Source organism: Mesoplodon bidens (assembly GCF_964165515.1).
Source record: "Mesoplodon bidens genome assembly, chromosome: 13".
Taxonomy (NCBI): Eukaryota; Metazoa; Chordata; class Mammalia; order Artiodactyla; family Ziphiidae; genus Mesoplodon; species Mesoplodon bidens.
In genome coordinates this window covers 36,742,879-36,768,958 of record NC_138169.1, presented here as the reverse complement: position 1 = coordinate 36,768,958, position 26,080 = coordinate 36,742,879, and the positions used below count along the sequence as shown (strand labels likewise).

The window sequence follows — 26,080 nt, the reverse complement described above, 5'->3', positions numbered from 1 at the left end:
CAGGAGAAATATTGAAGTCAGATGACTAATATTTAAGGCCATAAACATAGACATCTCTGACTATTTCAAGGGCTGACTTACTATTTCATATGCACAGTCACTGATGAATTTCCTTGGCTTGCCTGAAAGTGTTACAGAGTTGATTATCAACAGTTCGTTTCATACTAATCGCTAGCAGTTATTGAATTTTGCCCTGAGCCAGGAACTGTGTTCAGCACTCACATGGATTATCTCATTTAATGCTCACAAAACATGTATGAGCTGGGAATGTTATTATCCCTGCCTTACATATTGTGTAAAGTAGGCTCAGAGACTAAGTAACTTGTCTAAGACTCTACAGGTAAAACTATATTGATTCACAGTAATAACTGGGCTAAATCACACACTTAGCATTTCAAACATTAAGAGGATGTCATCTCCTTGAGAAGAAATGCCATTTATAAAACAAATACATTGAAACCACCATTCTATGAGCAAAATTCAAACAAAATGAAGAATAGTTCAGCAAATATTACACGCGTAGAAGGCTGCTTTTGGTAGATTTTTTTATTCTACATTACAAAAGCCAGAGTGATAGAAACCCGTAGCTATTTAATTTAAAGTATTTTTACATAAAGCCAAATCATGTATGTGAAACAGTATAAATTACAAACACTGTATAAGTAGGTAGTGGTCGGTAACAGTGTATAGTCTCTCAGCATGATTGGGCCATTTTTATAGTTCCCATCAGGGACAATGATTGTATCCATGGCAACAGGTACTGCAAATGCATTGCATTGTTATAAACTCTCCAGGTTTACCGATTTCATTCATCCAGATTAAAAAAAGTCATATAAACAAATAAATACACATATGCCTCTACGTCAATATGAAAGTGGTTCAATATCTTAAGGTTGGTTTTGGGTTGGCTCTCTCTCTCTCTCTCTCTCTCTCTCTCTCTCTCTCTCTCTCTATATATATATATATATATATATATATATATATATATATATGTATATATTATTTTTAGGATTTTTGAGTAAAAGTGTTTTTCCTTTATAAAAAAATTCACTTCATCCTACCTCAAATTTTGTTTAGTTAATTTCAGATATGCATGATTGTGTTTGACTTTTAAAACATGAATGTGGATTCCATTTCTGACATCAATTAGTTTCACTGGTTCTTATGTAGATTAAAAGTACACCACAGGGCTTCCCTGGTGGCGTAGTGGTTGAGAGTCCGCCTGCCGATGCAGGGGATGCGGGTTCATGCCCCAGTCTGGGAGGATCCCACATGCCGCGGAGCGGCTGGGCCCGTGAGCCATGGCTGCTGGGCCTGCACGTCCGGAGCCTGTGCTCCGCAATGGGAGAGGCCACAACAGTGAGAGGCCCACGTACCCCAAAAAAAAAAAAAAAAAAAAGTACACCACAAAAATGTAATTTAAATGCTACTGCCAATTAGCCTTTAGTACTTACTTACAAACCCCAGCTTAGAATATTTTCTTCAATTTTAATAGTCTTGTTTTGAAAATCACATTTCTCAAATGATAGTACTTAGTTACTGAAAATGTTATCCATCGTGATGCCGGTAACACATGCTGGTTTCTCCTTTCTGTCTTTCAGATCCTGTCCACTTATGAGCACACAGGGGCACATAAGGACATCCGGGTGCTGGAATATGCTGGGTTCCTCCCCCTCACCTTCTTAGAGGAAAATCTCATCAGCAGTGTTTTTCTTGAGAATTTGGTGATGTCAGAGCCCCACTTGCAGCACCCCCACAAATTCTTGTATTCCAGTGCTGACTGCCTCCTTATCTACCTCGCCATTATGTTTTCTTTCTAAAGGTCTGGGTGAGGAGGAGGGCTGCAGAAGATTGGGGAGAGAGAGGGAAAAGCATGTTTTCACATCCATGTGGTTAATTTTTCTATGCAGGGGCAAAACAGCGTTTAAAATTTTTGTCTGTAAAGCCACGGCTTGTACAACCTTCTAACTAGCTTCCTTCTCATTATGTGTATGTTTTAGTTTCTTGCGATAGGAAATGACTTAATATCACCTCGATTATGGTTTTTTTAATGAGAATTTCAGAGAAAGGAATGAAGAGCGTGAAGGAGGGAGGCGGGGAGAGAACGTGTTCTCTACCCTCAGGTAGCCTAATAGAGAGCGAGCATGTGGAGGAATCCTCTCCTGCACTCCACCCACGTCAAACTCATCCCAGCCTTAGGTCAGTGTCCCTGGTTACCTTGTGGCCGTCAGGGACCTGAGGCCATCAGAGTGTGGGAATCGGAGGGACCGTCCTACAGCAAGCGATTTCAGCAGTGATTCAAGAGGCCAGCACCAAAGAGAAAATTCTCAGCCCGGCCAAGCCCTCTTTTTCTACCAATGTGCTTTCTTTCTATCAATTTGCAATGATTCCTTTTATGTTTGACGAGGGCTGTGATTATCCTGTTTTTAAGTATGGGTTGATGGGTATGAAAACTATTAATTAGAAAATAGCTGTATTAGTGAATGAGCTACAGGTTAACCAAACAACTTGAGCAAAACTGGGGACTGAAATAAAGCTCAGGGGGGAAATGATCCAAACACAGAAGTACAGGGTGCAGAGGGGAAGGGCGGGCACACCCTGGGAGGGAAGGGACTGCCCGGAAGCCCCATCTGCGTGGTGGATGGAGAGTCCAGGTTCTCGTTCATGGTTCACATGTCAAACTCTCTCCAGGCTCCCAGCACCCTGAGGACCAGGGCAGCACAACCCACACCCAGTTATAAGCACATCTCATGAGTTTTAGGAGATCCTGACGGCTCAGCACTTTTCAAACTTCTAGGGAGGCCTTCCCAGACTCTTATTCAGCTCAACATCTTAATCAGTACAAAAACCTTGCAAGTTATACCTACTGTCCACGTTTAATGAGAGAAGAAACTGAGGCTCCAGAGAAGTGCAGCACAAACCAGGACTGATGCGAGTCCAGGATGGATAGCTTCCCCACACTGTGCGGCCCCTTGACGACGCTGCTAGTGCTTCTGAAGCTGGTGGCAGGGACTCTCGGATGCTTTCTCACCTGGAAGAGGAATTCAGTTTCAAAGAGAAAGACATTTCATGAACGTATTTATTCACCTTATTCTACGTACGGCTGATTTCTTAAAACAACCAACTGCGCAACCCCCTACACACACGACTTTCTTCACTGTGGTTGTTGATACAGCTTATAAGTCACACAGTGGAACTGAACGTCAAAAATTCATGCCAGGGCTTCCCTGGTGGTGCAGTGGTTGGGAGTCCGCTTGCTGATGCAGGGACACGGGTTTGTGCCCCGGTCCGGGAGGATCCCACATGCCGCGGAGCGGCTGGGCCTTTGAGCCATGGCCGCTGAGCCTGCGCGTCTGGAGCCTGTGCTCCGCAACGGGAGAGGCCACAACAGTGAGAGGCCCACGTACCGCAAAAAAAAAAAAAAAAAATCATGCCAGATACAAGTTAATGTTAAATGCCAGATAGAAGTTAGATAAAATATTTGCATAACTCTAATGATATATGCTATCTTGAGATACAGTGATTTTTTTATGTTGAAAGACATGTGTAAGTGTGTACATATACATATATGTATATATGTATGAGGGATAAATGAAATTGTAGCACATACAGGGTCATGAGTAGATCTCATTGATATTTAAGAAAAAAGTTAAAACTAACTGTGTCCATAGTGTTCAAATGATCACCTGTTGTACACTTACAATACCTTACAATTTTATTTATCAATTATACCACAATAAAGCTGGAAAAGCGTGGTAAAATGCAACAGTGATATAAACTATGAAGAAAATGAGTGTTAGCAACATAAAAAAGAACAGCCAAGAAATGTGAAAGACCTAAACTTTATACTAGGCTGTTATTGGCCTTTTGATTTCAACAATAGATTGTGAGTTCATGGGAGTCACGAATGAAATAAAGTCTTTTTTATTTTGTGCCCCTCTTCCCCCATCTTCACCCTTAGCACAGTGACTGACAAAAAGGCACCTGATAAATGCTTAATGCATAATTGGTTGATGTGAACCAAGTAATTTAGATTTATCTATCTAAAGTAGGATGGGCTCTGTCAGACCTCCACTGTCTAACTGTAAACACACGCCCAGAGGTGAAGGATGGCTATCAGGTGGTAGAAAAATGTCACTAGCCGGGGCTTATTCAATATAGTCTAGGATGCCTAGGAAGGATTTGAAGTTCTTGAACATCTGAAATATCAGAGAATGTAAAAGAACACCTATATATAAATATATATGCTTGCAGGAGGCAATAGAACAAGAACTAGTTTAAGTATTTAAACTAGTCTGAACAGTAAGGTTAATGCTAGGAGGAAGAATTTAGTCAAGGTCAGTATGGAGAAAAATGGTTAATAGCATTTTTACTTTTTTAAACCAAACATGAATAAAAGCAGAAATATAATTTTTCCTTGGAGAATTTTTTCTAAAGCAGTCACAGATTCTATCAGTCTTGTCACAGTCCCTTGCAAATGCAGAGCTGTTAACTGGGCAAATTCTTGGAGGCCTCAGGGGCCTCTCTCAAACCTGGACTCTAATCCTCCATTTCAGCTAAGCCTTTATTTCAGATGGCATGGTTCTCTCACTGCTGTTGGGAAAAGAGAAATGTGTACACACAGAGAAAGGCAGCTGAGCTGTTGCATGGCTTGCTGTTCTCCAGTGTTTTCTTAATCCACTAGGGTCTGCTACTTTTCCTTTCAAAAGAGAAAAAAAAGTCAGCTGGGAATAAACCCACAAGTTATCTAACTTTCTTTTTACAACATTGGAGATTTTAAAGTAACCAGTGGCTGGCAAGCAAGCAAGCACTGTGTTCCTTAACTATAGATTTTGGGGACACTGACGGTCTCATGGGGTGCAAAAATTCCTTGACCCTGACCCCTAGCCCCACAGAGTGGTTCATTGACCCAATATAACACTTTTCTGTAACCACAGGGAGAGTACTGGGCTTGTCTTATGTGCAAGTGACAATTTCTTTCTCTGAGTGCAGGTGGTGTGAGGTGCTGAAGATGGAGAAATGCCTCTCTACAATTTTCACAAATGAAGAAGCAGCAGGACAAGAAGAGGGAACCCCCAGTTCTTGTCACCAATGCTATCACAGGTGACAGCCTGTTCCTATGAGAGTCTGCCAGTTTGGAGGTAGCTGTTGGTGGGAAGAAAGGGATAAATAAGGTGACTTTTGAAATTCCTATCTAGCAGAAATTTTCCCTTAGCCAAATGAAAAGATGAGTAACACCAATTCCTGCCAAATGTAGTGGCCATCTTGGAGCAATGAGATAAAGCTGTGCATTCATTAATACCTAGGTTTTGTCATTGTTGAGGCCAGGTCCTCAGCTCCACATCTCCAAGGGGTTGGGAGGGTAGAGGCACCTGAGACAGGTGCTAGATACCAGGCTGGAGAGGACAATCAGGCAAGCTAATGTGTTACGGTTACTAGTCTGGTCCATAGACAAGCAGCAGAGTTATTAACTGAGTGTGTGTTAGACATGCAAAATCTCATCCACTGCCGCCCCCCGCAGGCCTTAGGGAATTATAATCTTCATTTTAACAAACATAATTCCCATTGATCTTCATGTACACTGAAGTTTGATATGCAATAGTTCATGGTATTCAAAGAACTGGGCAAGCTTATACTTGGTTTTAGAGAGAATACCATGTAGAGAGGAGATCCAGTGGGCAGAATGCAGTGAAGGAAGAGGTGTAAAGGGTGACAGTAATCCTGGAAGCCAGGCAGCCATTCTGATTGGCTGATGGCAGTAGGACGCCTGCCCCCTAAGGCCTGAGGGAGTCAGGGTTAGGGATAGGGGTTGAGCGGAGGCTAAGAAGAGCAGAATTGGGCCTTATTCCCTCAGTAGGTGGTCAAGATCTTGGTAGGATTGGTTCTCAGGAAGGCTAGACTTCAAGTCAAGATTCCATTACTAAGCAGGGCATCAGGAAGCTAGTGAGAGGAAATTCATGTTTATTGCAAACCTGTGGATTTGAATATGTGAGCTTGAGAGGATTCTGAATTTGAGAATCTTGAAACTCAGAGTCAATTCAAACACCTCCAAGAACCCGTCTTTGTCAGACCTGACAGATTTGCAGCAACTCTTAGTCATCAGAAGGTGTCTCTGCATCTCCTGCTAACACTTCTTTCTCTAATCAGGGTTGCTGCTCCAACCTGAAGGCAGGGGCAATCGGCAAGGCTCACAGGATCTGTAGAAGAAAAGGGAAGGAGAAGTAAAGTGGGAAGGAAATAATAAAATTCTAGGTGTTTATAAGGTAAGCATCATCAGGTGTTTAGAACCATTCCTTCCATCATAAGTATTTATTTTACTATGAGAAGTTTTGAAGTATAAAGTTTTAGACAAGTCTTGTGAGAACAATTTGTCAATGATTGCTGGAAACTCAGAGAGCAAAGATGGTACCCTTAAAAATCCCTGATGGTTGTTAATTCTGGACACACAACAGAAAGACCAAAGGAGCTTTTAAAAACGGCAAAGTCAGTGTCCCACCCACAGAGGTAATTATAAGGTACAACCAGAGTTGACAACCACTGTCTTGTGAGATGCTTGGCTCTCTTGGGCGGGCAGAGTAGTTGAGCATAAAAAACATTTTTTAAAAGTATCTATCTATGCACACACACTTGAATTTCCTTAAAGGACTCCTGACTGTGTAAATCAATAATAATAATATATTCTGGGTTTATGACATAAGTAGAAGTGAAATATATAACAATAAGAACACAGAGGAAGGTAGAGGGTAAAGAGAATTATATTGTGAAGTTTGCTACATTGTTCAACTAATACTATTTGCAGATAAGCTATAGATATACACATAGTAATCTCTATGACAACCACCAAAAAATAACACAAAGCATAATAGCTAAAATTTCAGCAGAGTAAATAAAAGAAGACAGGAAAGGAGATACAAATAAAAACAGTGACAAACTGAGATATACAAATAATTATATTAAATGTTAATAGACTAAATGCTCCAATTTAAGGAAGAGTTTTCACACTAGATATAAAAGAGCTATATTCAGCTATACACTGTTTTTTTTTAAAAAAAAACACTATAAATATAAGGCACCGACAAGTTGAAAATAAAAGGGTGGAAAAAAATTTTCCGCTTAAACACTACACGTAAGAATTTGGTGTGGCTATATTAGTATCAGACCAAGTAGATGTACCAGAATTGTTAGAAATAAAGGGAATAAAAAGACAACAAAGAAATAAAGAGGAACATTTCATCATGGTAGAGGGGTCAATTCATCGAGAAGATGTAACAATCCCAAATGCTTTTGCATGAAAAACAGAGCTTCAGGACTTCCCTGGCCATCCTGTAGTTAGGACTCCATGGTGCAACTCAGTGTGGGCAAAAAATTTTTTTAAAAAAAGAGCTTCAAAATACATGAAACAAAAATTGGTAGAATTAAACGGAGACACAGACAAAACCACAATGGTAGTTAGGGACTTTAACAACTCTCTCTCAGTAACTGATAAAACAAGGAAACAAAATCAGTGAGTACGTAAAAGACTGAAGCAACATATCAACCAACTTGCCCCAGTTGTCTTGGTTGATACAGTAAATGCAACGACTGCAGAGTATGCATTCTTTTTGAGTAAAATATTCATCAAGTTAGACTATACACAGGCCCAAAAACAAGTCTCAATAAAATTTAAAACACCAAAATTAAAAAAAATATATCTATAAGAGAACAGACAGATATATTAAACTTGGAGGGAGAAAATACCTCTAGACATTTGAGATAAAATGATTACCACAACTGCATCCTAAACTAGCTAATATTCCTAAGAGTGAACACAGAAAGAATTATATAACTAATTTTTCTTATATAACTTTTTAACAATAAAGAATATACAACTTGATTTGTAGAACAGATTTTTGATAACTATAGAAATGTTTATTACATAGTAATTCATAAAAAGTAATTTGTAAAACACAGGAAACACATTTTCAAATGTATCTTTACAAAATTCTACAATCTTAAACTATACCTGTTATAAAATTGGAGGAAAATCATGTAATTAAACTGTTGATTTCTTTATGTTAATTTAATAGTCCAAATAAAGGGAGAAATATAAGAGTATATTTTAAGTTTATGCATTAAGACAAGGTCATCACACTAAAGTTGTATTTCAGGATTGTGTGTGGAGTGTGTGTATATGTGTGTACCTGTGTGTGTTTTCAGTTGCGTTCCCATGCCTTTAGGAGTATTAACACCCTTATAGCTTTATACCCATCATTTGTCTGACCTTGAAGGCATCCAGTATGGTTTCCTCACATTTGGAAAGATGTGCTTTTAGTTCATTTGCATAAGAGAAGGCACGTGGTTAGCTCTCAAGTCACAGCCCAGAGATAGGTTCAGGCATCAACTCTGCTCGCCAAGTCGTGAGATTTCAGCAAGCTTTGGACACAGTTTTGTCAGAGGGAAAAAATAAATGTCTGTATTTGGCAGAATGACATTAACATTTAAATAACATAGATATAAACAAAAAAGCACTTTTTAAGTCATTAAATATATAAATGTTACTTACATAACTGGAAACAGTGAAATCAAAATCAAATCTAATAACCAAGATTAAGAGAACTGTACATCCATACGATTGAATATTATGTAACCAGCAAAAATCATGCTTTTGGAAAACAGATAATGATAATGGGAAATGCCAATAATAAAAATAGCATGCAAAATGGTCAAATTTTAATTTGAAACACACATATCTATGGAGTCCAGAGGTGTCACAAACTTCCCCAGCACTCACAGCTGAATACGTTATCCCAATTAGTTTACATTACAATTAGCACATCCTTTTTCTGTTCTAGTTCCCACCAGCTTATGTGGAATCCTCAGCCTCCTGTGAAGAGACCCCCTCTCACATGTAGACCCCACGGGGGCCTTATATGTGATCACAGCCCATCAATTCAGTCTGTCATTTCAAGTGACCTCACTATCCACCTTTTGTTTTTTCTGCTACAGATTCACCTGGATGCTATTCTGTTCTCAGGAAGCTCCTTGAGAGACTTCCCTGTTGCCAGCACAAGCTCCTTAGGGGACATTATTTCCAGACCCTCCATGAGAGAACAGCCTTGGGGGTGGAGAACAGCTCCAGGTTCCAGTGGGAAGTGGGTGGAGTCAAGTCTGTGCCCACATTGTCATCTGGCCCCAGGGGAGCACTAACTTTCCGCTGAAACAGTTTCTCTAGCTTTTGGGCCACACCAACTCTCCTCAGTGGGGCCCAAAACCAACTCAAAAAGCCAGCCAGAGCACAAGTTCCAATCTTCTCCAGCCACATATATCTTCACTTAATGCCATGCACCAAAAGCACATAACCTAAGCCCTCTGTCCTGCTAATTCCACTTTTGCAGAAAACCTTAAAGCCCTCATGTTCATTAGCTTTGCAAAAAGACATGAGGCCTTTCCACAACCCTTTAACCCTTCCAGGTGGATTACAGCCTACCATTTCTCCTAGAATATACGTGCATCTGTTACACCAGTCCTGAGAGTTTCTTCTTCATCAAGTTCTTATTTTCCGACATATCTAGAAGGAACATTCAAATTTAATTCTATGATAACATTCCAGGAAAAAAAGGGAGTGAACTCACAGAAAAGAGAGAGAAAATCCAAGTTGATTTAATTTTTTACTACCATAGTTTTCTGTTTATTGTTGGAAATCTATATACACAATCAATATATTTGTTTGTTTGTTTTAAACAAAGAACCAAGGACATTTCAATCCCTAAAATTTGGCCATGTAAGAAATACAAATGAAAGCACATACCTGAATTTCTATTTATACCTCTCAGATGGCTATGTTTTGTTTTGTTTTTTTAATACTATAAGACAGAATAATTCCTCTCTCCTCGTGGATTTGTTTTATAAAATAATTCGCCTGGGGAAATTCCAATTCCATGGGAACATGACCAAACAAAATCATTCTTCATTCTAGTTTAGAGATGGTGTTCTGAATTAAATTTGCTCTAAATGTCATTTCAAAAGTCACTAAAAAAATATACATTTCCCTTTGCCATTTTAAATGTTACAATTGATTCTTTAAAATACATACGTTCTTTTGGGATTACATTCTCATAAATAGTAGATTTTAAAAGCCTCAGAGTTAGTCTATAATGTGCTGGCTCATACAAAGGAAGAAATTTTAAATACAGTCTGAAAAGGAAGTGAGAGCATTTGAAGACTGGGTGGTGGAGTTACTGGATACAGTTTGCAAAAATCTGCACAACTTCTAACACTTAGTAGCCACCTACTCACCACAACAAACACACACACCCACGCACACACACACATACACACACTCATGCCCTTTACATTTGCCTTCATACATCTCTGATCTTTACAAGGTTAAAAATGCCTTAACTATTTTTTTTCAAAGGGAATATTAGTGTGGACAAGGTTTAAAAATGCCTTAACTATTTTTTTCAAAGGGAATATTAAGGCTAACTCCTTTATTAGTGTGGAATGTGAATTTGAGAAAAGTATCACTAGCATGAGGGGGACAGTTCAGTGTATTAAATGCATTAACTGCAGAGTCAGACTAGTGAAGTTTGATTCTACATCTGCTTCTCCGATTTTGTGTGTGTCCTTTGGCAGTTTTCTTAGTTTCTGTCAACATCAATTCCCTAAACTATAAAATAGAGGTAATGTTGGTACCTGCCTCGCAGGATCATAGTAAAGATTAAAAAAAAGAATGCATGTAAAGTATCTAACACATAGTAAATACACTAGAAATGGTCATTGTTATTATATAAAGTAAAATATAATTAAGGTTTAATATTTATACCACATAAAATCTGTGTGGCTTTTATACTGATAAAAGGTAAGCATTCATTTTATAAGTGGGGATTGGTAATGTGTGGATGTTTTTAATATATCAGAATTTAATAAGGAAGAACCATAAGAGAGAACATTTTATTAACAGTCATCAAAAATTATCTTCCAGTATTTCTGCAATTGAAGTGCTTTGTTGTTTAAATTATCAGCAAAAGGGTGATTTTTTCCTAAACAAATGAAATTTTTACAATATTAAAAAGCCTATCATATATGTTATCATTATTCACAGTTTAATCTACAATTTATTATGGGTTTACTTTCTAAGAGGTTTATACATGATTCTTTCCCTTTTATTTAAAAAAGGGGACTTCCTGGCAGTCCAGTGGCTAAGACTCTGTACTTCCACTGCAGGGGGCATGGGTTCGATCCCTGCTCAGGGGACTAAGATCCCACATGCCGTGCAGCACAGCCAAATAAATAAAATTAAAAAAAAATTTAATAAATAAAATAATATGCTATCAGTTACAGCATATGCAATATGTCAGAACTGTTTTTCAGAGGCAACTCAAACACCAAAATGTTGCTCAACTTTAAAAAAATTAACACTGCTTATTTCACAATTCTATAAAGGCACTGTTTTCTAGTGTCTTTGCATAAGCTGTCCATATGACTTAGCTATGCATTTTAGAAAGTGTATTCTCCACTCACCATCCTGGCAGGATAAGTGAGAGTATACAGTGAGTTTTCAAATAAATTTTGGGATCGAAATAAAATGACAGCCATTTAAAGCCTCATTTGAGTCTTCACTGCTTATGTATGGTTTAAAATGTTGATTAGACGAGACCGTGTCCTTCCCCACATGGCTGAGTTGCAACCGAGTGTGGTCCACTTAAATAGAGCTTTGGCCAAATGTCAGAAACCATTTTGCACATTAATTAAAATATGAGTGGCTTATTTGAAGACAATGTTAGGACTGTCTCCAGAATGGATAATTAATGATTCTTTACAACCATGGAGTATGCCATTTGAACAATAGCATCAAGAATCATTTGTTTGTCTACCTGCCTCATTGTACGGGCTGGAACAGACACTTCTAATATGACGTTCAGTTTAAGGTCAGAAGAACAATCTTAATCTTAGCAGAGCTTCCCAATTCCTACTAATTGTGTTAAGAAGCAAGTGGTAAAGAAAGCTAATGTGTAAAGAAAACAGGAAAGGTTGAAGAGATGTTAATTAACATGCTTCTTGTCCCATGATATTATTCCTATTATTCCATTCTTAAAATCCTATTAAGAGGAAATAATGGTTCATTGCAGTTTTTCTATTTCCCTCTAGTTGACTGAGTAAACTCCTTGACTGTGCTCAGCTGACCAGTCTCAAATCTCATTCTTCACCAGCTCAGTCACCACATCCATCAGCTTAGTCACCACATCCTTTTTGCTTCCTTCCTAATGTCTCTCAAACCTGTCTGCTATTTCTCTCAGCAGCACTCCAGCTCCCCCGGATTACCTCCAACCCAGCCTTTTGTGTAGCTCTATAACAATTTATCTTATAGACCTAAAGTCACTTTCATTCATCATCCATCTTCTGTTTTCAACAACTTTCACCAGTTCTCTATTATCTATAGGTTTATGTTCAAGAGCACCTATAAATTGATGTCTATAAACTACTTGCTAAGCCCTGCCACTCCATCGTATGCCAGACCATTCTTACTGTGCATTCTCACTCCCCTATTTCTACCCTAACTTGACCATCCTCAAAATCTACCAGGTTAGTTCTTACCCAGGCCTTAAAGGTCAGGTTACATTTCATGTCTTCAGTGAGCTATCGTGTGACCACAGTAACCCAATGTAATTGGCACTAATCATCTTTTCTACTATCACAGAACATCTGAGGTCTTATATCTTTACAGCATCCCTATCTCAGTTCTCTCAGTAGAGTAAGGATGTCTTGAGGACAGGTATGTCTTCTGTCATTCTACTGAGTAATTGAAACGAACATCATGAGACTAATTGATAACTGTGTGATATTATTATCATTTTTTGTTATTTATTAGCTTATTTGCCTAAAAAACTCCCTTAATAATTTACACAGCAGCAGGAACATTGTTCAAAAATATAGACTCAAAAAGTGTTCTAAAAGAGGAAAGTAATGAATCTTTCATCACATGAGATACTTAAAAACTCAACATGAATGGACTTTTGTCAGATATCCTGCACTGGTGTTAGACTCACCCTCAAAGTTCCCTCTAAGATAAAGAATCATATCCTCAATAATTAGAAGGAGGGAGGGTCTTTTTTCTCAGAAAGGTCTTAACAGTAGCCCTGATTATCAGGAATTTAAAGCAGAAGCCAATGAAAACACACTCATCATTAGCATACCTTGCTATTAAGTTCAATGTAAATATGACTGGGTTTTTCTTATTCCTTCTTTTCTGCAGACTTTTTTTAATTTCTCAGATCCAGAAGAAATACTCTTCTGAACAATAAAAAGGGAAACCCCTCTTGGTGTGGAGGGGGATTACAAGTGTGAAATAAAATTCATATTTTATGGCAAGACAAGAAAAATTTAAACAAAAAATTTTCTCTGCCCTTTGGCCTCCTCTGTCCCCACTCTGCATGGGGTATGTGCATTAGGCATCGACCAAACCTCCCCCATGGGCAGAAATACTGGTCCAACCATAAAGAACAACATTCTCCTTGCATCCATAAGACAACACCTTAAAGATAACGGTCTTCCTTGATCGTGTAAGGGGTCACATGGTGATTAGATCTGGATTATGTAAACTATTTGATGTACAGCCCTCTGTCTCAAAAAAACTTCTCTAACTGTGCCTTGACTTCTAATGGGTGGAACAGTTCTCAGAGCTTTCTTTTCTTTCTTTTTTTTTTTTTTTGAGATTCCATATATATGTGTTAGCATACGATATTTGTTTTTCTCTTTCTGACTTACTTCACTTTGTATGACAGATTCTAGGTCTATCCACCTCACTACAAATAACTCAATTTCATTTGTTTTTATGGCTAATATTCCATTGTATATATGTGCCACATCTTCTTTATCCATTCATCTGTTGATGGACACTTAGGTTGCTTCCAGGTCCTGGCTATGGTAAATAGAGCTGCAATGAACATTTTGGTACATGACTCTTTTTGAATTATAGTTTTCTCAGGGTATATGCCCAGTAGTGGGATTGCTGGGTCGTATGGTCGTTCTATTTTTAGTTTTTTAGGGAACCTCCATACTGTTCTCCATAGTGGGGGTATCAATTTACATTCCCGCCAACAGTGCAAGAGGGTTCCCTTTTCTCCACACCCTCTCCAGCATTTATTGTTTGTAGATTTTTTTATGATGGCCATTCTGACCGGTGTGAAATGATATATCATAGTAGTTTTGATTTGCATTTCTCTAATGATTAATGATGTTGACCATTCTTTCATGTGTTTGTTGGCAATCTGTATATCTTCTTTGGAGAAATGTCTATTTAGGTCTTCTGTCCATTTTTGGATTGGGTTGTTTGTTTTTTTGCTATTGAGCTGCATGAGCTACTTGTAAATTTTGGAGATTAATCCTTTGTCCATTGCTCCATTTGAAAATATTTTCTCCCATTCTGAGGGTTGTCTTTTCGTCTTGTTTATGGTTTCCTTTGCTGTGAAAAAGCTTTTAAGTTTCATTAGGTCCCATTTGTTTATTTTTGTTTTTATTTCCATTTCTCTAGGAGGTGGGTCAAAAAGGATCTTGCTGTGCTTTATGTCACAGAGTGTTCTGCCTATGTTTTCCTCTAAGAATTTGATAGTGTCTGGCCTTAAATTTAGGTCTTTAATCCATTTTGAGTTTATTTTTTGTGTATGGTGTTAGGGAGTGTTCTAATTTCATTCTTTTACATGTAGCTGTCCAGTTTTCCCAGCACCACTTATTGAAGAGGCTGTCTTTTCTCCCATGTATATTCTTGCCTCCTTTATCAAAGGTGACCATATGTGCATGGGTTTATCACTGGGCTTTATATCCTGTTCCATTGATCTATATTTCTGTTTTTGTGCCAGTACCATACTGTCTTGATTACTGTACTTTGTAGTATAGTCTGAAGTCAGGGAGCCTGATTCCTCCCTGACTTCAGACTATACTACAGGTAACACCTATCCTTCTCAAACTCTTCCAATATATAGCAGAGGGAGGAACACTCCCAAACTCATTCTATGAGGCCACCATCACCCTGATACCAAAACCAGACAAAGATGTCACAAAGAAAGAAAACTAGAGGCCAATATCACTGATGAACATAGATGCAAAAATCCTCAACAAAATACTAGCAAACAGAATCCAACAGCACACTAAAAGGATCATACAGCATGATCAAGTGGGGTTTATCCCAGGAATGCAAGAATTCTTCAATGTATGCAAATCAATCAATGTGATATGCCATATTAACAAATTGAAGGAGAAAAACCATATGATCATCTCAATAGATGCAGAGAAAGCTTTTGACAAAATTCAACACCCATTTATGATAAAAACCCTCCAGAAAGTAGGCATAGAGGGAACTTTCCTCAACATAATAAAGGCCAGATATGACAAACCCACAGCCAACATCGTCCTCAATGGTGAAAAACTGAAACCATTTCCACTAAGATCAGGAATAAGACAAGTTTGCCCACTCTCACCGCTATTATTCAACATAGTTTTGGAAGTTTTAGCCACAGCAATCAGAGAAGAAAAAGAAATAAAAGGAATCCAAATCAGAAAAGAAGAAGTAAAGCTGTCATTGTTTGCAGATGACATGACACTATACATAGAGAATCCTAAAGATGCTACCAGAAAACTACTAGAGCTAATCAATGAATTTGGTAAAGGAGCAGGATACAAAATTAATGCACAGAAATCTCTTGCATTCCTATACACTAATGATGAAAAATCTGAAAGTGAAATTAAGAAAACACTCCCATTTACCACTGCAGCAGAAAGAATAAAATATCTAGGAATAAACCTACCTAAGGAGACAAAAGACCTGTATGCAAAAAACTATAAGGCACTGAGGAAAGAAATTAAAGATGATGCAAATAGATGGAGAGATATACCATGTTCTTGGATTGGAAGAATCAGCATTGTGAGAATGACTCTACTACCCAAAGCAATCTACAGATTCAATGCAATCCCTATCAAACTACCACTGGCATTTTTCACAGAAGTAGAAAAAAATTTTTCACCATTTGTATGGAAACACGAAAGACTCAGAGCTTTCTGAAATGCTCTTCCTAGGTTGTAATCCTCAAATTTGGCTCGAATAAAATTGTCCATTTCTTTCTTACATCAACTGATTAATTTTTCATCAACACAAGAGATCATCGAAAAATCTTAGATAATTAAATTAGATGCAGGTCAATGTTCCCTTTAAATCTTAGATTCCAGGTATCTTTAGACATACAACTGTGGAAACCTAAATACTGACAAAGGCATGGAAATCAACATATAATCTCAAACACAGCGGTACTCTAAGCTCTGTAAAGTCAGGGACTTTGTCCATCTAACTCAGCACTCTATTCTCAATACCTAAGACAATTTCTGACACATAGCAGGCATTCTTAGGCAGTTGTTAATTGAATGAAGGAAGGATTATGAATGCATGTTACTTAGGTTGCAATTATTTTTATGATACTTTGATAAGCTTATGATAAGTTTCAGTGTCATTTATCATGATTTTAGTGACATATATAGTATGAATTTTTCTTATTTTTATAGTTGAAGACTAACCATAGGAAAATTTCCATTTCATATGATAGAGTTTTCTCCTCTGTCAATCACACCAATTGCTTACCAGTTACAGCTGGATGATGCTGTACTTCTGAGTATCCTCTGTGTGCAACTCTCATATGTTTTTCATAGGCCCTTTGGCCTATGTGATTAATAATAATTTTTTATCAATTTTCCTTTCTTCCTAAGACATAGCTATTCTTGCTTGGCAGTCACTTGAGAAAACAGGGAGATGGGAGGGGAAGAAAAAAGAAAAGAAAACAGTCCTTTGTTCAAATTATCAAATTCTTAAAACCACCTCGTGTCAACAGGAAGATGGTACATGCTAAAGAATTATATAAAGAATTATTATCTAAAGAATTATATAATTGAAAGAAAGGGGACAAAGGCATTAAGAGAAAGGGCTCCATAATGAATCTTCTGGCAGGTTTCAGAGAAAGAGCAGTTGGGTCTTCATGGCAATTAAACATAGTGGAACCTATTAATAAAATATGGTGACGAGTGCTTTCAATATGTTAAAAAATATGGTCATTCAACAAACATATATTTCAAAGTTCTTGAAGATGTTTAACTGGAGAATATGATGATCTGAAAGACTACATTTATGAGTCAACAATAATAGCTATATTTTAAATACTATCTTTCATAGGATTTAAGAAATAAGGAGAGTTGTTTCTGTACTTGTAAATTTTGCTCAAACCTTTTTTTTTCTAATGACTTTAGAATTTTTTTAAGTAAAGGGTAAAATTTTTAGGAGCTTGATACCATTTCACTTAATGCTATGATTTGAACATTTCAGCAGTATTATAAATAATGACCAAAACAAGGGTAGGGTTACAAATGTAAATGCCAGAGCTAATGATTGTGATACAAATATACTGTGGAAACAGCATGGCTCAGTAACTAAGCCACAGATTAGAAACAGATTTACCATTTAATTCTGAATTTTTTTCTGGGCGCTAGCTTTATTTCTTATCAGCAAACTATATAACATCACATTAATTTATCCAGGTGAAGAGTAAAAATGGTGCAAACAAGCCAAAATAGCAAATAACTTCTCATTATATTTAATTTTTAAATTGTAAACTGTTCAATTTTACATCAGAATAAGTTGAATATAGTTGCTATCTTAGAGTATTGCAACACCTCACAAATACATGATGAAATTACGCATAAGACATTTGAAAAGCTGTTTTTCTCTTTCTACTACCCAGTTCAACTCATCTCTGCAACAGCACCACCTGTCCAACTAAGTGCCAACCTACATGGAAGAAGCTGCCTTTTTCTGTGTTGTCTGGCTGTTTGGTTCAAACACCCCCAGGTTGAAAGAAAACATAATTTTAAACTGAGAAAATATTTCAAACTTTCTACCTTTCATATTCTAGTCAGAATAAAATGGTGATAAAGGAATTAAAATCAGGGTCTCACAGAGACAGCTGGCCCCCATGTTCACTGCAGCATTATTCACTACAGCCAAGATGTGGGAACAACTTAAATGTCCACAGACAGATAAACAAATTTTAAAAATGTGTTACATACATGCAATGGAATATTATTTAGCCTTTTAAAAAAAGAAGGAAATACTGCCGTTTTTAACAACATGAATGGACCTGGAAGCCACGCTGATTGAAACAATCCAGACACAGAAAGACAAACACTGGATGATCTCACTTACATGGGAATATGAAACAGTTAAACCCATAGTAGCGGAGACTACAGTGGTGGATGGGTGCCAGGGACCAGGGGGATGGGAAATAAGGAGGTGATGGTCAAAGGGCACAAGTTTCAGCTACGCAAAATAAGTTGTAAAGATCTACTATACAGCATAGTGTCCTTAGCTAATGATTCTGTTTTGTATGCTTAAAATTTTCTAAGAAGGTAGATCTTATGTCATATTCTTACCACCCACACACACAAATCATGATAATAATAATAAGAAGAAGAAGAAAGGAGGTGGGAGGAAATTTTGGGAGGTGACTGATATGTCTATAACCCTGGTGGTGACAGTTTTATGGGCGTATACTTACCCCCAGACTCATCAAGTTGTATATGTTAAATACATACAGATACATACGGCCCTTTACATGTCAATCATGCCTCCATTAAGTGTTTTCCTTTATTTTTTATTTATTTACTTTTGACTGCACCACGTGGATTGTGGGATCTCAGTTCCCCGACCACGGATTGAACCCAGACCCTCGGCAGTGAAATCGTGGAGTCCTAACCTCTGGACCACCAGGGAAGTCCTTAATTTTTAAATTTATTCTTTTAAGTTTTTAAGTGTTTTCCCTAAGGACTGAAATGGTGGTACCAGCAAAATACTTATAATAGAGAATATGGGATAGGGAGGGTGAGAGGGGGATGCAAGAGGGAGGAGATATGGGTATGTATGTTTATGTATAGCTGATTCACTTTGTTATACAGCAGAAACTAACACACCATTGTAAAGCATTTATACTCCAACAAAGATGTTTTTAAAAATGTTAATAACAGTTGTTATCAATAACAATAACAGTTGTTACAGATGAACACATGCACATGTTTCTTCAGTTTCCCCATTTGAAAAATGAAAAAGATAACGAGGTTAAAAAACCTACCTATGAGCTAATTGTGGAGAATAACCAAGGGTATTGTCATTCAGATGCTAGCAGAATGCCCCCAAACATTAACTGTTGTACTCCACCTCCAAAACTTCCATTTTTCCATAAAAACTGGAATGCAGTGGTATGATGTTTGTCGTCAAGCTTTCTTGATGCAACAGTGGTATTTCACAGCTTCTGCAAATGTCACTATTGGCTGCCAATAATTGGAGTCATTGAACCATTTGGTGGATCTCGGCATTATCTAGTGAGTGTGTAACAATTTTAACTCAATGTTATGTAAACTGACAATATAAACTAAAGTCGGTTCAGTATGTATCTTATGCTGATGTATAGAGTCAACAAGAGGGAGATTTTTAACTCTAGCTCCTGCCCTCTAGTAGATTATAGACATAAAGTAGTACATTACTCTAAAGGAACAAAACAGTAAGGTTATAAAGAGTGGTTTCTTTGTTAAATCTTATGCCTTATTGTTCATTCATTTTAATAAACTTATCTGCATTGATACCAACTTCTGAGCTTAAAGCAGAAGATGCCAGGATAAATGAGATGTAGCCACTTCAATCAAGGAACTCTCAGGGAAGTGCAGAGACAGACATTTAAAAAAGTAGGTACAATATAAGGAGTTAAACACTGTAACTGAATCATTGTTTTAAGTGTAGTGAAAACAGAGAGGGAGTTCATAACTAGACGTTAGGACATGAAGTAAAGCTTCACTGAAGATGAGGCATTTTAACTCTTCCAGAATCAAAATAGTCAGGACCAAGAAGGTAAAGTTAGTAAAGGGGAGAAAATTCTAGACAAGAGGAGCAGGGAGTGTGTGGGAAGAGCCTGATACTGAGTTTTGATGCTGTTTTAATTTTTCTTTGCTCATAGGAGAAGAAACAGAAAAAGCAGTAGAGCCAAGAGATGTGAACTACGGGAGCTAAGATATAAGTTCAGAAAGGGAGTAACTTAAGGAAAGACTAAAAGGCACATCTGAGGCTGCCTAGGGAAACTTTGTTCCAGCAAACTGGCCATATACAGAAATAGAGGGTGAGGAGGTGGGGAAACTACTTATGACAGAGGCAAAATAATTAAGACATGAATCCCAACAGAATGAGTTGATCCAGAAACTTTATCCTAACTTACAGATGCTTCAAGCTGAGTGGTTCTGCAAAACACTAGGTAAATAACAAAGACTCCAGAAATGCAAAAGGATATAGGAATAGGACTGGAATAGGAATCTAAATATCATATAGAAAAGACTATAAGGAACATCAAGAAAAATGAGTCTGTCAAACATGTATATTCTAAAATTACATAATTCCAATGTTACTATTTCTGATGGAACCTAAATTCCTTTGGTTCGCTCTTTGACATTTAGACTGCTTTAAAATTTTCACCAAGACCCTAGTGATTCAGTCATGAAAGCCCTAATTCTACGGAATGTATAGCCTTAATTCTTGGCTGTATTCTGGAGCTTCCTTGCTTCACCCATCTGACCTCCTGTGTCTGAGTTCAACCATGTGTAAACTCGGGGCAAATCTCAGTGCAAGCGCTTAATGTGGCCGCTGGAATCCAATAAATATTGATTGACGGTAATAGAGACAGTACCACTCTTCTTAGATATGTTGTCACTCTGCCTGCAGGAAATCACCGACAGTCTGTGCTCTTCAGGACAGTTTCCATGACAGCAGAAATTAAACACCAGAAAACTCGAAGCTACACAAAAGTCATGGGACATCGCTCAGAACCTTGCATCATTCATGACTTTCTGTACTGTCTTGGCACAAAGAAGAGACTGAGAATTTTCAATATGTCTGTGCTGTGAGCAGTAAATCTCTGGTGGCCAGGCCGTGGCTCTCAGGGGATTACAGTCTTTCAAAGCTAAGTTACAAATTCTTGGAGTAGAGGATGGTGAGGCTCATAGTCCCTTCTCAAGTTTTAGCCTCAGTCCAAGAGGGGAGAACTTTTCTGGACTCCTTGAAGCCGTACTGGAGAGAGGATGTCTAGACTCTCAGTACACTTCTTTGCACCTTGCCCAGGTTAGAGTGGCCGATCTTATTGGGCAGAATTTGACATACTCATTGGGCCACATTATTACTAGTTGTGATACCATTCTCCAAAAGACATCTCTCATGTGCAGTTTCCTCCTGAACTTTCTGTCTCTGTCATCATGGACATTGCACTTGTGACTGCTTGTGTGCCATCCTCACTACTGTATTGATGGCCTTGACTCTGCTCTGAAAAGGGCCAGTTTTCTCTCCCTGTTTGTCTTCACATCCTCCTTAAAATGTGAGGACAAAGACAAATCTATTCCAGGTTTCATTTCATCTTTAAACCTAAGCCAATAATTTTTTTAGTCAGCTTTTGCCAGTACGTTCCATTGTCGTATATGATACTTATATTAATAAAATGAGCAGTTCATGCTTCTTGTGGGAGGGGTGAGTGTAATATCTATATTTTCTGTTTAAAATTAAAATTATTGATCCAGTATACGACAATAGCAATAACAGCTAATACGCCAGGTATTCCTTTCAGCACTTTACACATATTAAGTAATCCACTCCTCCAAACAATCCTATGTAGCAAATTGCTATTATTAGAGCCACTCTAACTACACAGACATTGAAGCACAGAAAAGCCCAGTAACTCGCCCAAGATCCACAACAAGTAAGTGTCTAAGTCAGGAGTGTAAACCCAGGCAGGACCCAAGAGCCTGAGTTTTCAAATACAATACTATTGTATCTCTTCAAATACTACAGCATGAGTAAACTAAAATATATGGGGACTTCCCTGGTGGTCCAGTGGTTAAGAATCTGCCTTCCAATGATGTGGGTTCAATCCCTGGTCAGAGAACTAAGATTCCACATGCCCTGGAGCAACTAAGCCCACGCACCACAACTATTGAGCCCGGGTGCTCTGGAGCCCATGAGCCACAACTAGAGAGAAGCCTGCAAGCCGCAACGAAGATCCTGCATGCCTCATCTAAGACCCAATGCAGCCAAATAAACAAATAAATAAAAAATAAAAACAAAGCCAGAATCAGAATCTACCATCTCCATAAAAAAAAATAAAATATATGGAGATGGTGAACCTTATATAAAAATCACAGTATACGCCAAACATTTCAGACTTTTCATTTCAAACATTGCTGAAGTCCAGGCAAATGCATAGAATGGATGAAGGCTTTAAAACAATGGTTAATACATTTGAAGAATACCCACAGGAAAGCATGAAGGAATCTGGGGAGAGTTAAAAAGATGAGCACTGTACTTTCAAGTGCTATTTACCTTTAAAAGGTAAATGTGCCTCATGAAGGGTTCTTTGAACCTTTGGAGGCAATATTATGAAATAAGTTTGAAACTTCGGCCACAGTTTGTTGTTCTGGTAAATTACGAAAATAATGTACCTCGATAATAATTCCCACGCTCGCCTGGATCGGGCTTGAGGAAGTTGAGGGGCCGTTATGCGGCTGAGCCATAGCTGCGCGGGGCAGGGCCGGACCTCGAGGGGTCCCCTCCCTTTGCCCCCAAAGTCAGCGGGAAACAGCCACTGCCTGGCAGGAGCCTGGCCCCGGTGGGTGAGGTCCTGAACCCTGGAAACTCCGACCAAAGAGCATCGGCAGGAACGGAGCTGGTCCTCACAAACCTCCCAGCGTCCAGGGGAGGGTCACACAGCGGCTCTGGAAGGATTCCTGCGAGTTTCTCTGGTTCACACCCCACTCTTTGATCCTCTCCTCTTCTGGTTGGACAATAGTTAAAGCCTCACGTCGAGGAGACAAAGCAGCAGCTGGACCGTGGTGGGTCCACTGAACCTTGTTACTAAGGGAAAATGCAGCCATGCTATGTGAAGAGGGGGTTTGTTGTTTGTTTTTAGTTTAAGAACCTCTTTTCACAAAAGAGTGATCAATACTGGCCCAAAGTAAACTTGATAAATCATTAAACTGCCTGGGCATAGCGTTCCCACAGAGGTATTTGTTCTTTCAATACACAAATAAAGAGATTCAAAAGTAATAATAATAATATCCACAGTTGGTTTACTAGAGAGGAAATTTTTAGCCCTAATATCCATTGCTATTAGTATGTAAGGAAATGTGAATTCTACACTTATGGGGAATATTAACAGGTACAACATTTCAAAACCTTAAAATTCTCTTTGACCCAGGAATTCCACGTCTGAGTATTTACCCTAAGGAAATAGAGATGCATAAATTATTTAAATACAAAAGTGAGTATTGCATCAGTAATATCTGAAACACTGAATAATTGGAAACTATATACATCTCCAACAAGAGGAACTTAGTTAAAAGAATCAAAGTATTGCATACATGTAATAGAAGACTATGCAACCATTAAACCACGACTGGAAAGAATATTCAATAACATTGTATAGTTAGGTTTAAAAAAAAAGGCAAACAAAAAACAGTGTGTATAAAATGATCTCAACTTTCAAAATGCAAACTTGTTTAAAAATAAACACATAAAACAAAAAATCAGTAATACTCTGAGTCTTATGGGATATTTTTATTCTTTCTTAATGTTAATCTTGATTCTATAAATTTGCATCAAGTACACTTATTTTCCATGACTTAAATAAAAATGAATATAACTTGGTAATGAGTTGCCTCTAAACATATTACAATATGTTTCAAAGCAAAAAATGTGGTTGTAAGATTTGTCATAGTCTGTTTGCTCTTATAGGCTATTCATAAACTATGACATAAACCAAAAGTAATGTGAATTAAAATTGTGTGAGTTGTTATGGATTCGCTGCTGAAAAGTAAGGCAAGAGTAATAGACCGATAATGATCCAATAATGATCTTTAAGTATTTTAAAACAGAAGTCAAATTCACTGAATAATATTCTTCGAAAGTGGAGGGATATACTATGGGCTAAAACTCAACCTTTAGTAAAAGAAAAGAACAAGAGAGAAAATAGAAAGGATAAGGTGATATAGAAAGGGTAAAGATCTTATTTTCCTTCCTTTTACACCCATAATGGCGATGTTGTTAATAAGTGTACCATAAAACTTCCCTTAATTCTACTCATTGAATCAAATGAGTTGTTTGTTTCCAAAACCTGCATCTGCAAAAAATGTCCTCTGTGAATAAATACAAGGGACATCAAGAATTAATAGGCAAAATATCCATTTTCAGCAACCCAGAAATCCAGACATCTCCTTTTAATTACATATATCCATATTGATAGCAATATCAATATCGATACAGATATAAAATACTAGAGAAACATTTGTAAATAAGTCTTTTTGATTGCATTTGTGAGCTGAAAGAAGTAATGAGCTTAAACTAAAAACAAGTATATAATAATGGTGGGAACACACAATTAAGTGGAAGAGTAGAGTCCTGCACACTTGAAGCATTTTGTTGAACCAGAGAAAGTCACATTTAGTTTTTTTCTCCTCTTGTGGGTCTTGAAAGTACAGAAGACAAAACAGAGACACCCTCTGCCTGGGAAATAATAGAAGCAACTCTTCCCTCTTGGCCCCCCTTCCCCTTAAAGCCAGAAACACAAAGGGGATTTGTGTGAGTTTGCAGGAGAGGAGGGAGGAAAGACCACTACCCCACCAGGAAAACTCAAGTCTTGGTGTTGATTCTAGAATAAAAACACCTTCCCTGAGAATGAAAACTTTCAGTAGGTCTCACGTGGGTTTGCAGCCAAACTTCAAATTTACTTGGATTTTCTGAAAAATTTCAGGCCAGGAACTAAGTGTAAAGTGGCCTCCAAGGATATACAAGGTTCTGATCTAGTAACGGTGCTCACACTGGGAAACATGGATTGGACAGAGAATTTCTAAGATTGGCCCCTTGTGCAATTTGAATTTTGAAACGTCTGTTTATAAAATTTTTAAAACTAAGTGATCCTAGACTGAGAGTGTCTGTAGTATGTTCCTGGATAAGAATTGCTTATAGATATATTCCCAGAATCTATGGATTTATGAAGAATGACTCTTTAGAAAATGTCACAAAAACTAGAGTCTAAAATAGAGACATTTCTTAAGCTAAATGCTCCCTACTTTGTAAAATAATCACACAGCGGCTCACTTGAAGACCTCATCTATTGTTCTGAACCAGAGTGGCTGTTTTATATAGTGATATGACCCATTTCCTTCTTATGCTATTCTTAATTTCTTTGGTCTCTGAAAGATACCTTGGAATCAGAACCGCCTCTAAAAATTAAGAATGAAGGACCGAACACTTCAGAGGCCTATGTATTTACTTGTTTTCTTATTTTTAAAGAGCTCACTAGTTTCAGAAACAAAGCAAAACAAGAAACCTAAGGATGGAAAAGAAACATTCAGGCATAAAAGTACGTAATATTTCCAGATGCAAGAAGGATGTTGACACCTTTGCTTCAAGTTTAAAGTCCAATAAAGGATGCCTTATAATAATGAATTTTAATTTCAAGCTAACTGTAATGGCTTTATACATGCGTGCGCGCACGCACACACACACCTTTGATTCGCAGAAGGTGCCAGAGTATGCATAAGACAGAAGAAAACACTTGGAACTTCACATATACTGAGTGATGGGTCTTGGGGAAGCCAGGATATATGAAACAAAGGATCTTAAGTGAAAAAAAAAAAAAAGAAGAAGAGTCTCCACATGAGACAGCCGAGGTAGAAGCCTGCAATCCTAGCTGATGTAAAGAACAAATGGCAGTTGAACTAGAGCAGCGTGTCCAGTCTTCTGTCTGTGACTCTGTCAATTATATTACCAGAACCCCTGAGTAAAAAGCTGGTTGTACATTTCTAATGCTAATTTCTCTGTCCAGACTTTGGAGAAGAGATATCAAGGTGATAGCTGGAGTTGAAAGGTATGTGTGGTTATCAGAAGACTCAGAAACACTTTTCTGGTGGACACTGGGTCAGGAAGAGGCCACATATGCTCAGCTATAGGAATAGTCCCTGCCCCACTCCACAGCAAGAAACATAC

At 37.9% G+C, this 26,080-nt stretch overlaps 1 long non-coding RNA gene across 1 annotated transcript; it reads right to left on the bottom strand.

Moving 5' to 3' along the window:
* Positions 1–1,408: 1,408 nt before the first annotated feature.
* On the bottom strand, positions 1,409–22,903 carry LOC308626990. The gene is made up of 3 exons (XR_014017335.1): positions 22,537–22,903; positions 6,072–6,197; positions 1,409–3,031 (listed from the first exon to the last, which is right to left on the bottom strand). It is a non-coding gene; the product is annotated as an uncharacterized lncRNA (long non-coding RNA).
* Between the last annotated feature and the right edge of the window lie 3,177 nt (positions 22,904–26,080).